Source organism: Chiloscyllium plagiosum, unplaced genomic scaffold (genome assembly GCF_037043375.1).
Source record: "Chiloscyllium plagiosum isolate Xiang-an unplaced genomic scaffold, Cpla_swu_hap1 HiC_scaffold_8, whole genome shotgun sequence".
Classification (NCBI taxonomy): domain Eukaryota; kingdom Metazoa; phylum Chordata; class Chondrichthyes; order Orectolobiformes; family Hemiscylliidae; genus Chiloscyllium; species Chiloscyllium plagiosum.
Window position 1 is genome coordinate 82,749,978 of NW_028270146.1, and position 13,436 is coordinate 82,763,413.

Here is a 13,436-nt window from a genome sequence, read left to right on the forward strand (position 1 = left end):
ATGGGGACGGAAAATTAGCTGGCTTTATTAACGAGGTCTCTATTGGAGAGAAAATCAATGATTATGGCTGAACCCACTGGGAGTTAAAGGGGAAAAAAAAGGACAAGCAGAAGTTTAAGCAGAAAGAGAAATTTTTAAATCAGTAAACTTTGGGCATTGAGGAACAGGAGCTGAAGATAACCCCAAGGTGTGCCAATTTGTGAGCTCCATTATGCCTCCAGCCATATTTGCAGGAATAGGATGGAGGAACTACAGGGCTACTGGCCCACACAGGGCAGTTAGCTGAGAAGGCTATTTGAGGGCATTTCAGGCCATTCTTTGATTTTCTAGTCAACATAGTTCCATCGGCTAGCAGGGGCCAATTTATCTGCCCAGGAATTGGCAGCCTGCACCAGTCTTGGCAGAGGGAAGGTGGGGTGGGATGGGGTGGTTGGCTACCACTCTAGGCTGACCCATACACCCTCTCTGTCAGCAACCACAGGCACCTCATGGATGAGGTGCCAATGATGGTCTAGCTGCAAAGCACATATTTTATTTGAACTTTAAAAATTTAGAGGTGAGGGGGCTCTCCCTTACTGACTTCACATCAGCTTCAATAAGCCACCTGCCATTCTAACTGATAGCAAATCTGTCCTCTTGCCATTGATTGTCTGTGCCAAGGAAGTCAAAATGGTTCTCGGGGAATATGGGCTCTGACCATATTTCAAGTCTGATAGCAGAAGTCAGAAATCTCCAGTGAAAGCGTTTCACTAAATCTCTGCAATAATCTAAAACTTAGAAGACAGGAGGCCCAATGTTGCAATTAAAACATTGACATTTATTGTTGCAAATATCATTGGATATGTATTTTGTTGTGTATTAGTGCTAGGAAGTAAAATATCATGCATTAAGGTTTCAGTAGGAAACATTTTCACAGCTGCTCCTGCAAAGCAAGTTAAGAGTAAAGGAACAAGTTGAAACAGGTCAGGTGCAGTTTGAACCGGGCTATTTCTCCTGTATCAGCAACCTGCAGAGTTAGACAGGGTTATCAGTTCCTCAAGCTCGTCGCATGATTATTCAAACATCACAGAACACTTACCAACACTTATCAACAGAAGCCAAGAAACTAAGATTGCTACATCAGGTTACATTTCCATAGCACCATTAAACACAGGAAAAATCAAAAGGTGAAATGTTACCAGACAAAATTTGCAAATGGTTAACAGGAAGTAAATGTGCCACTTCACAAAAAAAGCGCATATGGTTCTCTTTTTTCAACTTTTTTATGCAGAGAAAAGTGACATTGGCAAAAGCAAGTAGAATTTCCTTCTATATGCTCACTTACTGATTGTGGAATAAAGCAGGCAAATGATGCATTCTGATTTTACAATTCCAGTTGCTTTTAAAAGGTTAGTCAAATGCATGTGAAGTAGTGTCCAATTAGCACACAACCAGTTCATATTAGACCCCTTGGTTGTAATTTGTACTGTTAGGTAATGTATGATACAACCTGAATGCAAGATATGCAGACTTCTGGAAGATGCTTAGAAACCTAGCATTGCTGCACAAGAAAGAATATTTAAAACAGATACGTAAATGTACGGGTTTTGAATGAGTCAACATTTCACTCATTATTCCAGTCTGTTAGAATGTGAATTTTGTTTCCAGTTTTTTAGCATTTAAAGTATTGAATAAATAATATTATTTATATTATTCCAATATTGTCTTCTCTGCATTCCAAGCGCATTTTACCTTATGCCTGTGTAGTAAATTGATGCCAAGACATAAACACTGTCCATTGACAAACTAACCTGCACTGTCTGACCTTAGCTAGTCTACACTCATCCTATCACATGCCACCATACTCACCTCACCCACCTCCCAGTCTCCTGCTCTAATGCATCTATCACCCAACTCCGATACTTACTGTCCCTTCTCACAGGACACTACGTGTGAAATTGACTGGCTGTGCTGCTGGACATTTAAATCACGGAACATAGCAGACTAACTTCAGCATGAGGATTTGGTTTTGATGATGATCTTCTTCTCCTGTCCAGGAATCTCTAGACTAGAAGTCATCCAAAGTTACCTGTGTACATTTTTGTTTTTGATTGAACAAGCTCAGAAGTGGGGTTTCAGTCTATTTGGTACACCTGGAGAGCGAACATCTGACAATAGGCCACAATACACAAGCAGACCTTTCCGAGATGTATGTGCCAACTGAGGCTGGAATCATATAGCAGCCTCACTACACTATTCCCAGACCAAACTCTGTTCCTGAGCAAATGGCTTACACCAAGGTTGTGCTAATTGTAAAATGCAGAGAAACAAAAGAGGATCTCTGCCTTGTAATGTTACACTTAAGAATAATACTTTCAATATGGGCTTACCATTGTGACAGAAATCATGTTTTGGAGGCAGGTTAGGACAACTTTGCAAAGTTATGACCTGTCCAAGTCTCAGGAAAATCTTTTCAAAATCAAGTGAGAATGACGTTAGCACATGACTGATTTACAGGTTAGGAACTGCCTAGTCAAACACAACATTCTGATTAGATTAGATTAGATTAGATTAGATTAGATTACTTACTGTGGAAACAGGCCCTTCGGCCCAACAAGTCCACACCGACCCGCCGAAGCGCAACCCACCCATACCCCTACATTTACCCCTTTAACCTAACACTACGGGCAATTTAGCATGGCCAATTCACCTGGCCCGCACATCTTTGGACTGTGGGAGGAAACCGGAGCATCCGGAGGAAACCCACGCAGACACGAGGAGAGTGTGCAAACTCCACATAGTCAGTCGCCTGAGTCAGGAATTGAACCCGGGTCTCTGGCGCTGTGAGGCAGCAGTGCTAACCACTGTGCCACCGTGCCACAGAGCCTGGTTTTTCTGTAGGCAGTATCTAAAAGGTGTGGTGAGGCTAGTTCCTATGAGATCACAACATTGAATGGATGGTGTTGAGGAGAAATAGAAGCTAGCAATGGGAATTACTCAACTGTATAACATGCAATACTCTAATTGCATCTCGAGGTGAATTCCAAAAGACCAGTAAGAAAAATATTAGCATGCTGATAATACACAGGATGACAATGCACGTATAAGTCAAGAACAATAAAGTGATGAGTTTATATCTCAGATACCATCATAAGATCCAATGGGATTACTAAACCACCAGGAAATTAATACAGCCTCTTAAATTCTCAAATGATTAACCAAAATCTTTATTTTGTGTAAATAGTTTTTGCAACATCCATTTTCATATATATGTTTGATCTTAGTGCGTATAATGTTATTTCAGAAACAAAAGCTATTGTGATATCACTTTAAGAGAATATGCAAATGATGTACACATCATTGAGGAACCAGGATGTAAAGAACAAGTTATCAGAGGTCAGTTGGCGCAGTTAGATGTGCTTGTTGAGTAATTATAGTTGTTCAATCCCTGGAGTAAACAGGTCTGTTGAACTATCCTGTGATATGTATTTATTAGTTATAGTCTTCAAATTGGGGTCAGTTCACTCAGTTGGCTGGATGGCTGGTTTGTGATGTAAAGTGATGCAAATAGCACAGGTTCAATTCCTGTACTATTTGGGATTACCATGAATGTCCCACCTTCTTAATCTCACCCCTTCTCTGTGTTGGGGTAACCCTCGGTTCAACCACTAACCACACTTTCTAATAATAAAGCAGTCCTGTAGTCATTTGGGAATATGATGACTTTACATTTACCTAATCTTCAAATAAATTGAACAAAATGAGATTATGAGTGCAATTAATGGATTTACAGTAAAAAAAGAGATATAACAGGACTGACAGGCTTGATGTTGAGAGACTTTGCTCTCCCTGACTATGGAATTTTGAACAGAAGGCCACATGCCCAGGATAAAGGGTCAGCCATTTGGGAATAGTTGAAAATTTACTTCACTCTGTGTGACATCTCTTCCCCAAAAAGATGTAGATGATTAATTAATTATATTCAAGGCTTTTTGAAAAATAAGGGAATGATAGGAAAATAACATATTACTGAAAGTACATAGCAGATAGAGTCATTTAGCATAGAAACAGACCCTTCAATCTACTTTGTTAATGCCAACCAACAACACCAAACAACACTAACCCCATTTACCAGCACTTGGTCCACAGCCGACAAGGCTTGGCATTTAAGAAGTGTCGTCCTACACATCTTTTCATTCAGTTCATGATCCAGTACTCTCTTGAAAACCTCGCTTGAACCTGCCTCTATGATACTTTCAGGTAATTCATTTCAGATTCTCATTATGTAAAAGCATTTTTATTCACATTGTCATTGCCTCTTTTGCCAATTCCCTGAAAAATGGTACCGTCCATTTTTCCAGGTCCATTAGTTCTGATGAAAAGTCACAATCTAGAAGAGTGGCTCCCCCACTCTCTCAGGCAGCATAGTCCATACTTTTTTTTTTAGATTAGATTACTTACAGTGTGGAAACAGGCCCTTCGGTCCAACAAGTCCACACCGACCCGCCGAAGCGCAACCCACCCATACCCCTACATCTACCCCTTATCTAACACTACTGGCAATTTAGCATGGCCAATTCACCTGACCTGCACATCTTTGAACTATGGGAGGAAACCGGAGCACCCGGAGGAAACCCACGCAGACACGCGGAGAATGTGCAAACTCCACACAGTCAGTCGCCTGAGGCGGGAATTGAACCCGGGTCTCTGGCGCTGTGAGGCAGCAGTGCTAACTACTGTGCCACCGTGCCGCCCACTTCTACCACACTTTGTGAAAAAAACTTTTCTCAGATAAAATCTGGCAGCCCTTGGAGAGAAAAATAGAGATAATCTTCTAGATTGTGACTTTTCATCAGAACTAATGGACCTGGAAAAATGGACGGTACCATTTTTCAGGGAATTGGCAAAAGAGGCAATGACAATGTGAATAAAAATGCTTTTACATAATGAGAATCTGAAATGAATTACCTGAAAGTATCATAGAGGCAGGTTCAAGCGAGGTTTTCAAGAGAGTACTGGATCATGAACTGAATGAAAAGATGTGTAGGACGACATAGAAGGGGGCAGGGAGTGGTGCTAAGTGAATTGCTGCTGCAAAATGCCAGCACAGACTTGATGTACTGAATGGACCCCTACTATGCCATAGCCATATGATGATTCTACATTTCCCCAACAAATAAACAAAATCCTGTAATCAATTCTATGTGAAATCACATTGTTTTAAATAGTCTGCAAGTTTGGATCCATATAAGAAACACACCTTAACTAAGAATATTGCACATGGCTGTCTGCAGAGGTACAAGTGCTATTTGCCTATTTCCATCAACCAATGAAGAACAAAAGTAGGTCATTCAGCCCATTGCGTCTGCTCTGCTGCTCATGGCTAATCTGATAATCTTCAACTTTGCTTCCCTATCATTTCCCCAATAGCCTCAATTCCCTTATTGATCAAAAATCTGTCTATCTTAGCCTTGATTAGATTAGATTCCCTACAGTATGGAAACAGGCCCTTCAGCCCAACAGGTCCACACCGACCCTCCAAAGAGCAACCCACCCAGACCTATTCCCCTATATTTACCCCTGACTAACGCGCCTAACACTATACATAACTCAGCATGGCCAATTCACCTGACCTGCACATCTTTGCATTGTGGGAGGAAACCCACGCAAGCACAAGGAAATGAGTAAACTCTACACAGACAGTCACCCGAGGCAGGAATCAAACCCAGGTCCCTGGTACTGTGAGGCAGCACTGAGCCACTACGCCACCTGAATATATTTGAATACTTGAATACCACTTGAATATACTTAATGATCCATCCACAATATCCATCTGTGTAAAGAATTCTATAGATTCACTATCCTCAGAGAGAGGAAACTCCTGGCTGAAGGACCTGAACTTAAGGGAATTTATATTTGCCAGGAATTGGTGTTGGAGAGACTGTTAGGTCTGAAGGCTGATAAGTCCCTGGGGCCTGATGGTCTACATCCCAGGGTACTGAAGGAGGTGGCTCGAGAAATCGTGGATGTGTTGGTGATTATTTTCCAGAGTTCGATAGATTCGAGATCAGTTCCTGCGGATTGGAGGGTGGCTAATGTTGTACCACTTTTTAAGAAAGGTGGGAGAGAGAAAGCAGGAAATTTTAGACCAGTTAGTCTGACCTCAGTGGTGGGAAAGATGCTGGACTCTATTATAAAGGATGAAATTACGACACATCTGGATAGTAGTAACAGGATAGGTCAGAGCCAGCATGGATTTATGAAGGGGAAATCATGCTTGACTAATCTTCTGGAATTATTTGAGGATATAACTCTGAAGGTGGACAAGGGAAATCCGGTAGATGTAGTGTACCTGGACTTTCAGAAAGCTTTTGATAAAGTCCCACATAGGAGGTTAGTGAGCAAACTTAGGGCACATGGTATTGGGGGCAAAGTACTAACTTGGATTGAAAGCTGGTTGGCTGACAGGAAACAAAGAGTAGTGATAAACGGCTCCATTTCGGAATGGCAGGCAGTGATCAGTGGGGTACCGCAGGGATCAGTGCTGGGACCACAGCTTTTTACAATATATGTTAATGATATAGAAGATGGTATTAGCAAATTTGCTGATGATACAAAGCTGGGTGGCAGGGTGAAATGTGAGGAGGATGTTAGGAGATTACAGGATGACCTGGACAGGTTAGTGGTCAGATGCATGGCAGATGCAATTTAATGTGGATAAATGTATGGTTATCCACTTTGGTGGCAAGAACAGGAAGGCAGATTACTACCTAAATGGAATCAATTTAGGTAAAGGGCCAGTACAGAGAGATCTGGGTGTTATTGTACACCAGTCAATGAAGGTAAGCATGCAGGTACAGCAGGTAGTGAAGAAGGCTAATAGTATGCTGGCCTTCATAACAAGAGGGATTGAGTATAGAAGCAAAGAGGTTCTTCTACAGCTATACAGGGCCCTGGTGAGACCACATCTGGAGTACTGTATGCAGTTCTGGTCTCCAAATTTGAGGAAAGACATTCTGGCTATTGAGGGAGTACAGCATAGGTTCACGAGATCAATTCCTGGAATGGCGGGACTACCTTACACTGAAAGACTGGAGCGACTAGGCTTGTATACCCTTGAGTTTAGAAGACTGAGAGGGGATCTGATTGAGACATATAAGATTATTAAAGGATTAGACACTCTGGAGGCAGGAAACATGTTTCAGCTGATGGATGAGTGCCGAACCAGAAGACACAGCTTAAAAATACGGGGTAGACCATTTAGGGCAGAGATGAGGAGAAACTTCTTCACCCAGAGAGTGGTGGCTGTGTGGAATGCTCTGCCCCAGAGGGCAGTGGAGGCCCAGTCTCTGGATTCATTTAAGAAAGAGATGGATAGAGCTCTCAAGGATAGTGGAATCAAGGGTTATGGAGATAAGGCAGGAACAGGATACTGATTAAGGATGATCAGCCATGATCATATTGAATGGTGGTGCAGGCTCGAAGGGCAGAATGGCCTACTCCTGCACCGATTGTCTATTGTCTATTGTTTCTGTCTTAAATGTCTAACCCCTTATTCTGTGATGATGTCTTTTGTCCAAGACTCTCCCACAGGGGAAACAACCTTTCCACATTTACCCTTTCAAGTCCTTTAATATTCTTGCATGTTTCAATAAGGTCACCTCTCATTCTTTTATGTTCCAATGAGTATAAGCCCAATCTACTCAACCTCTCCTCCATCCAATACCTCCATGACCCACCTTTGCATATTTGTCCAAAGGTACTGTCAACTCTGTAATTAAATGATACAAGAGTTGTAACATCTACAATGGATAATAATCTATGTTTGATCACATGTTCTTATAATCAAATTACATTCTCAACAATTCCGTCGTTGAAAATGTAATTTGATTAGTTGATATCTATGTTTGAATGCCCTCTTAATCCTAAAATTGTATTTTGGGTGAGTTAATTAACACAGCACTAACTACTTTTTTTATGAGGGATTATCCATGTCTTCTAAATGAATACATAATTCAACTTTTGATTACATATGCTTCAGTTTTGAAAAATTTTGTTTCGAAAAAGGGCAGATCAAGGTTAAAAAAAAATCATTTTCACCATAACAATCCAGAAGTGGATTCGATTTAGGACTCAGGTTAGATTCCTGCCTTGTGAGTGACTATGTGGAGTTTGCTCGTTCTCCCAGAGTCTGCATGAGTTTCTGTCGGGTGCTCCAGTTTCTTCCCACAGTCCAAAGATGTGCGGGTTAGGTGGAATAGCCATGCTAAGTTGTCCTGTAGTGTCCAGGAATATGCAGGCTAGGTGGATTAACCATGGGAATATGTAGGGTTAGAGGGGTAGGATGGGAGACTAGGTCTGGGTTGGATGCTCTTCAGAGCTTTGGTGCAGATTTGATGGACCAAATGACCTCATTCTACACTCTATGGATTTGAGATAAAACACTTAAACCTGTGTGTTGTCAAATAATTTGATTTGAATTCGGATCGATAATAATTGAGAGACTTATAATGAAATAATTAATTTGAGTCTTGGATTAATCCAAAAGTTATTTTCTGAGTACTAATCAAAACACAACAATCAAAATCATTCATAATCCATCAACACAAACATCACAGCACGACTAGATTATAATGGCCATTACCATACACCTGAGAGACCATGTTAACAGCAGGGCCTAGATAGGAATTGAAATCTGAAAGCTCAGGTTTCTCAAATGTCCCAAGCTGAGAGCAGGTAGATCTAGTTGGGAAATATGGTAAAGATAGTGTAAGGAAGTCTGGGTCTCAATGCTGGATTATTGAAGAATGATGGTAACTTGAGGGAAGGATCAATTGACCCCCTTTATCATGTCTGCTTTCCCAAGTCCAGGGATACTGTGGTTAGAAATAATGCGAAAGCATGCAACCTTCTCAATATTTAAATGTCTGACCCATGTTATATAAGGGTCCAAACCTTGGAACAACCTTGCTTTTAAACAACTTCCCTGTCACAGGACTACAAATTATTCATACAAAAACCACAGTGCAGACACAATTGGACCACTCTGGAATTCCATCATCTGTACAAATCACATGAGTGCATGTACATAAACATACAAAGAAGCTAGATTAGTCTATATCTCATGTAACTATGAACTCAGAGCATAGTACATCTATCATTGCCATGCTTTGCAATATTTATGTATAATCACGTGTTCTTGATATAAGAGCCTAAAGACAGTTCTTGACTTTTCCTTCACTCAAGCAGTCTATGTTGAACACAAACTCATACAGCAGAATTATATAGGGGCCTGAATGATATGAATTATAGCAGAAACATGCAAGAAGTCCAGTAAGGTCTGTCTCAATGTCACAAGCAACTTGTGCATTTTCCAGCAGAGTTCAGGACATGGATACAAGGTTCCCACAAGGGAGAGATAGGAGGCTTATTGACCGGGATAATTTCCAGTTATCACCTTCATTAACTGCAAATCTTTCCTCATAATACACAGCTTCCTGTAGTATCATGGGATGGATAGAAACTGGGAATTACCATCATGGAGGTCAGAGCAGGTAACTGGCAATTCCAGCTCAAGGCTTGCTTCTCAAAATCCCCATCTTGGTCATCCAGCACCAACATTACAGGGCACATTCCAGGGCACCAGTCACACGCACCCTGCTTCCATCCACTCTGGCAACTGACACTTGCTAGCCTATCTGTCCCATTTATGTTCCAGTTACAAGATGTTTCTGTATTGCCATGTTGCACTTTGAAATTCAACGGCAACTATAATTAGAATACTGCTACATGACACACTGCACGCAGGGACAGGAACCTAGCTCACAGACTAGACCAGGCTGCATCTCAGGGCTGCTCATTTACTTTCTTAGCGCTTGCTCACTTAGCACCTACTGAGATGCTCACAACATCCCTACTTTACATTGTGTTCTTTGCAATTTTCCCCCAGCCGCAACTTAATAGCTGACAGTATTTTTCTGTTGTCTTGCTGTTCAGTGCAGACACAAAACCAGGCAGCAACCCAAGTTGATGTGTTCCAGCAGCTTCCACTGCATCGATAGTGTGATGGTATTATGGCTTTAAGAGACTTATTTTGTTCTTTTTTTAATGAAAAATGGGTTGAGACAGAGATACCAAGCAGTCTGCTCTAAAGCCATTAAAGTAAACAGCTTGTGAGGCCTTCGTGTTTGTTTTCAAGTAGCCTAAATTGTGGAGTGGGGGCGGGGGCAAGGGTGGTGGTGGTCTAGCTCCCACAGAACCAGGTTTATTTTTGGTAACTTTCACTAGCAGTTGCTGTGATCTTGAGTCTGGATGTGGGAGTGTTTATTCCTCTCTCTGGGTTACAGCTGAAAGCTGGGGTTCTCTTCCTGCTGCTAGAATTGCATGTGAGGCAATCTATTTTACTGCATTTGTCTTTGTAAAGAATGTGTTTAAGGGATATGACAATATTGGAAAAGTTAATGAGCAGCAGTTATATATATAATTTTGTTAAGCATTTTGATAAGAGTTAAAATCTTTTACTTTTATTTTGTCCATATTTACTTGTATGAAGAAAGTGTGTTCAGTTTCAAGCCTGATCGTTTGACTAACTGAATTGCATCTGGAACACAAGTTTTCATTTACCTTTAAAATAAGGAAAACATTAGCGTCTAGACTATCTTCTTAATGTATTTTGTGGGTGTTTGTTCTGGTCTATAACAACAGCAAGCAGACAGCCATGTTTCACAGTCTAAAGGGAGTGGTCTTCAGTGAAGTTTGGGATAAATCTGTTCACTGTACAGCCTCCGATATCAGTCCAGGGTCTGGACACAGACTGCTCAGATAAAATTTTTTTATTCACTCATGGGATGAAAACGTCACTGACTAGGCCAGCATTTAGTGCCCATCCCTAATTGCTCCAATGGTAGTTAAGTGTCAACCATATTGCACATGTAGGCCAGACCAGGTAAGGATGGCAGTTTCCTTCCCTGAAGGACATTAGTGAACCAGGTGGGCTTTTCCAGCAATCCGCAATGGATTCATGGTCATCGCTAGACTCAATTCCAGATTTTTGTTAAATTCAAATTCCACCATATGCCATGGCCTGAGAACATGACCTGGATCTCTTAATTAACTGACCAGTGATAATATCAAATTCTTTCCACTTGATTAGATTAGATTAGATTAGATTACTTACAGTGTGGAAACAGGCCCTTCGGCCCAACAAGTCCACACCGACCCGCCGAAGCGTAACCCACCCAGATCCGTTCTCCTACATTTACCCCTTCACCTAATGCTACGGGCAATTTAGCATGGCCAATTCACCTGACCTGCACATTTTTGGATTGTGGGAGGAAACCGGAGCACCCGGAGGAAACCCACGCAGACACGGGGAGAATTGAGGCGGGAATTGAACCCGGGTCTCTGGCGCTGTGAGGCAGCAGTGCTAACCACTGTGCCATCGTGCCACCCAAAATCAATAAGCCATCACCTCGCCACTAAATCAGGATCCCCTCTTCTTGGGTGGTGAGGAGCTGACTGTTGGGAGGCCAATTACCAGTCATTTCCAGCAGGCCTCAGTCAAGACAAGAGCAATATTCTTCACCCAGGGGGTCCCACACATTGTAGGGCAGCTTCTTATACTTGTCCAGGGACCTAGATATAGACAATCAGGGTTGGTCAGAATCAGGATAGTCATAAGGTATGAGGATCCGAACGTAAGGCAGCCCAGTAACTACCTTCAGTTAACCAGACAGTCAGACCGAGGGAGACTGCTGGAGAAAGACTGACGTGGAAGTGCCGGTATTGGACTGGAGTGGGCAAAGTTTAAAAATCACACAACACGAAGTTATAGTCCAACAGGTTTATTTGGAGGCACTAGCTTTTGAAGCGCTGCTTCTTCATCAGGTGATTGTGAAGCAGAACCATACGACACAGAAAGACTGAAGTAGATTGAGTAAAGTGGGAGAGGGGCAAAGAGGTGTTTTCATCAAGATTATCTGCAAGAAATCAAGTGAATGGGAAATGAAATAAGACGCAAATTGAGAGGCCTAACTGCACTGAAGCCAATAGTGGCATGGTTTCCCTCATGCAGGGAAAGCAGCATATTGGTGGGAAACCTTAATTTGGCATTTGGAGAGGCAGTGGGACCTGCAAGGGAGCAGCTCACACTGAGATTGAAACAGACTGAGTAACATCACAGGAAAACAATAAGTGCATTGGTTGGTTAGGAACTGTCTACTAATCAGTGTAAACTAGAAAAGCGTAATTTTTTTAACCATCAGCTATACATAGATTTAACACAGAAAGGCAGGGCCAATAAGCAATACAGCTAACAAGGGAAGTAAAGTTAAACTTAAACTAAGATCTGCAGAGACTTAAGGCAATGACTTTGCATTGCCGTGGGAGTGGGTTGTGGTGAAATAAAGTTTAGTTAATATTCTTTAAAGGGATTAACTAACAAGGTTAATCTAAAGGGAGGTCATGGCAGCAGAGCTCACACCTATGGCAGAGCATATGCTCTTCCTGCACTGTGTCAAAAGTCACAGTCACATCCAGTGTCGCTGTTGACCATGTGCGTACCAAGTGTGCTCGGGTGAAGCTATTGGCTACCCATATTTCGGAGCCGCACTGGAGTTGTTCACCAGTGATTGTGCAATGTTCAGCGCCATTTGCAACTCCTCAAGTGCTGAAGAAAATGTGTTCAAATGCAGCAAGATCTGGGCAATATCCAGGCTTAGGGTGAAAAGTGGCAAGTAGCATTCGCACCGCGCAAGTGCCAAGCAATGACCATCTCCAACAAGAAAGAATCTAACTCACGCTCCTTCTCATCCTGGGGATTAACATAGACCAGAACCAGGACTGAACCTACCATTATAAATACAGAGTCTGGAAGAGCTGGCCATGTGCTATGGAATTATGCAGGAAGTAACTTACCTTCTGTCTCCCTAAAGTTTGCCCACTATCTATGAGTGCAATGGAATAATCCCCACTTGCCCAGATGAGTGCAACTCTAACAACACTCAAGCTGTTTGACATTATCCAGGACAAAGCAATCTGCTGATTGGCACCTCATCCACCAACATCAGTGCAGTATCAGCAATGTGTACTATCTACAAGATACTACAGTAACTCATGAAGATTCTTCCAATTGCACCTTCCAAATCTGTGGCCTCTACCACCTGGAAGGAAAATGGCAGCAAATGCCTGGGAATACCACCACATGCAAGATTCCCTTCCAAATACAACAAGCCTTCTTAGGACTATTTTGACATTCCTTCACTGCTGCTAGGTCAAAATCTTGGAACTCCCTTCCTATGCACTGAGTGACCCCACACCCCAACCCTATAATAGTTTAAGCAAATAAATCCCCACCAGCTTCCCCAGGAAAACTAGTAATGGGCAGTATATGTGAAACCCACATCCCATGAACAAATAAAAAAATCTAGTTGGTTTCTGCAGCCAATAGTGCCTGATCC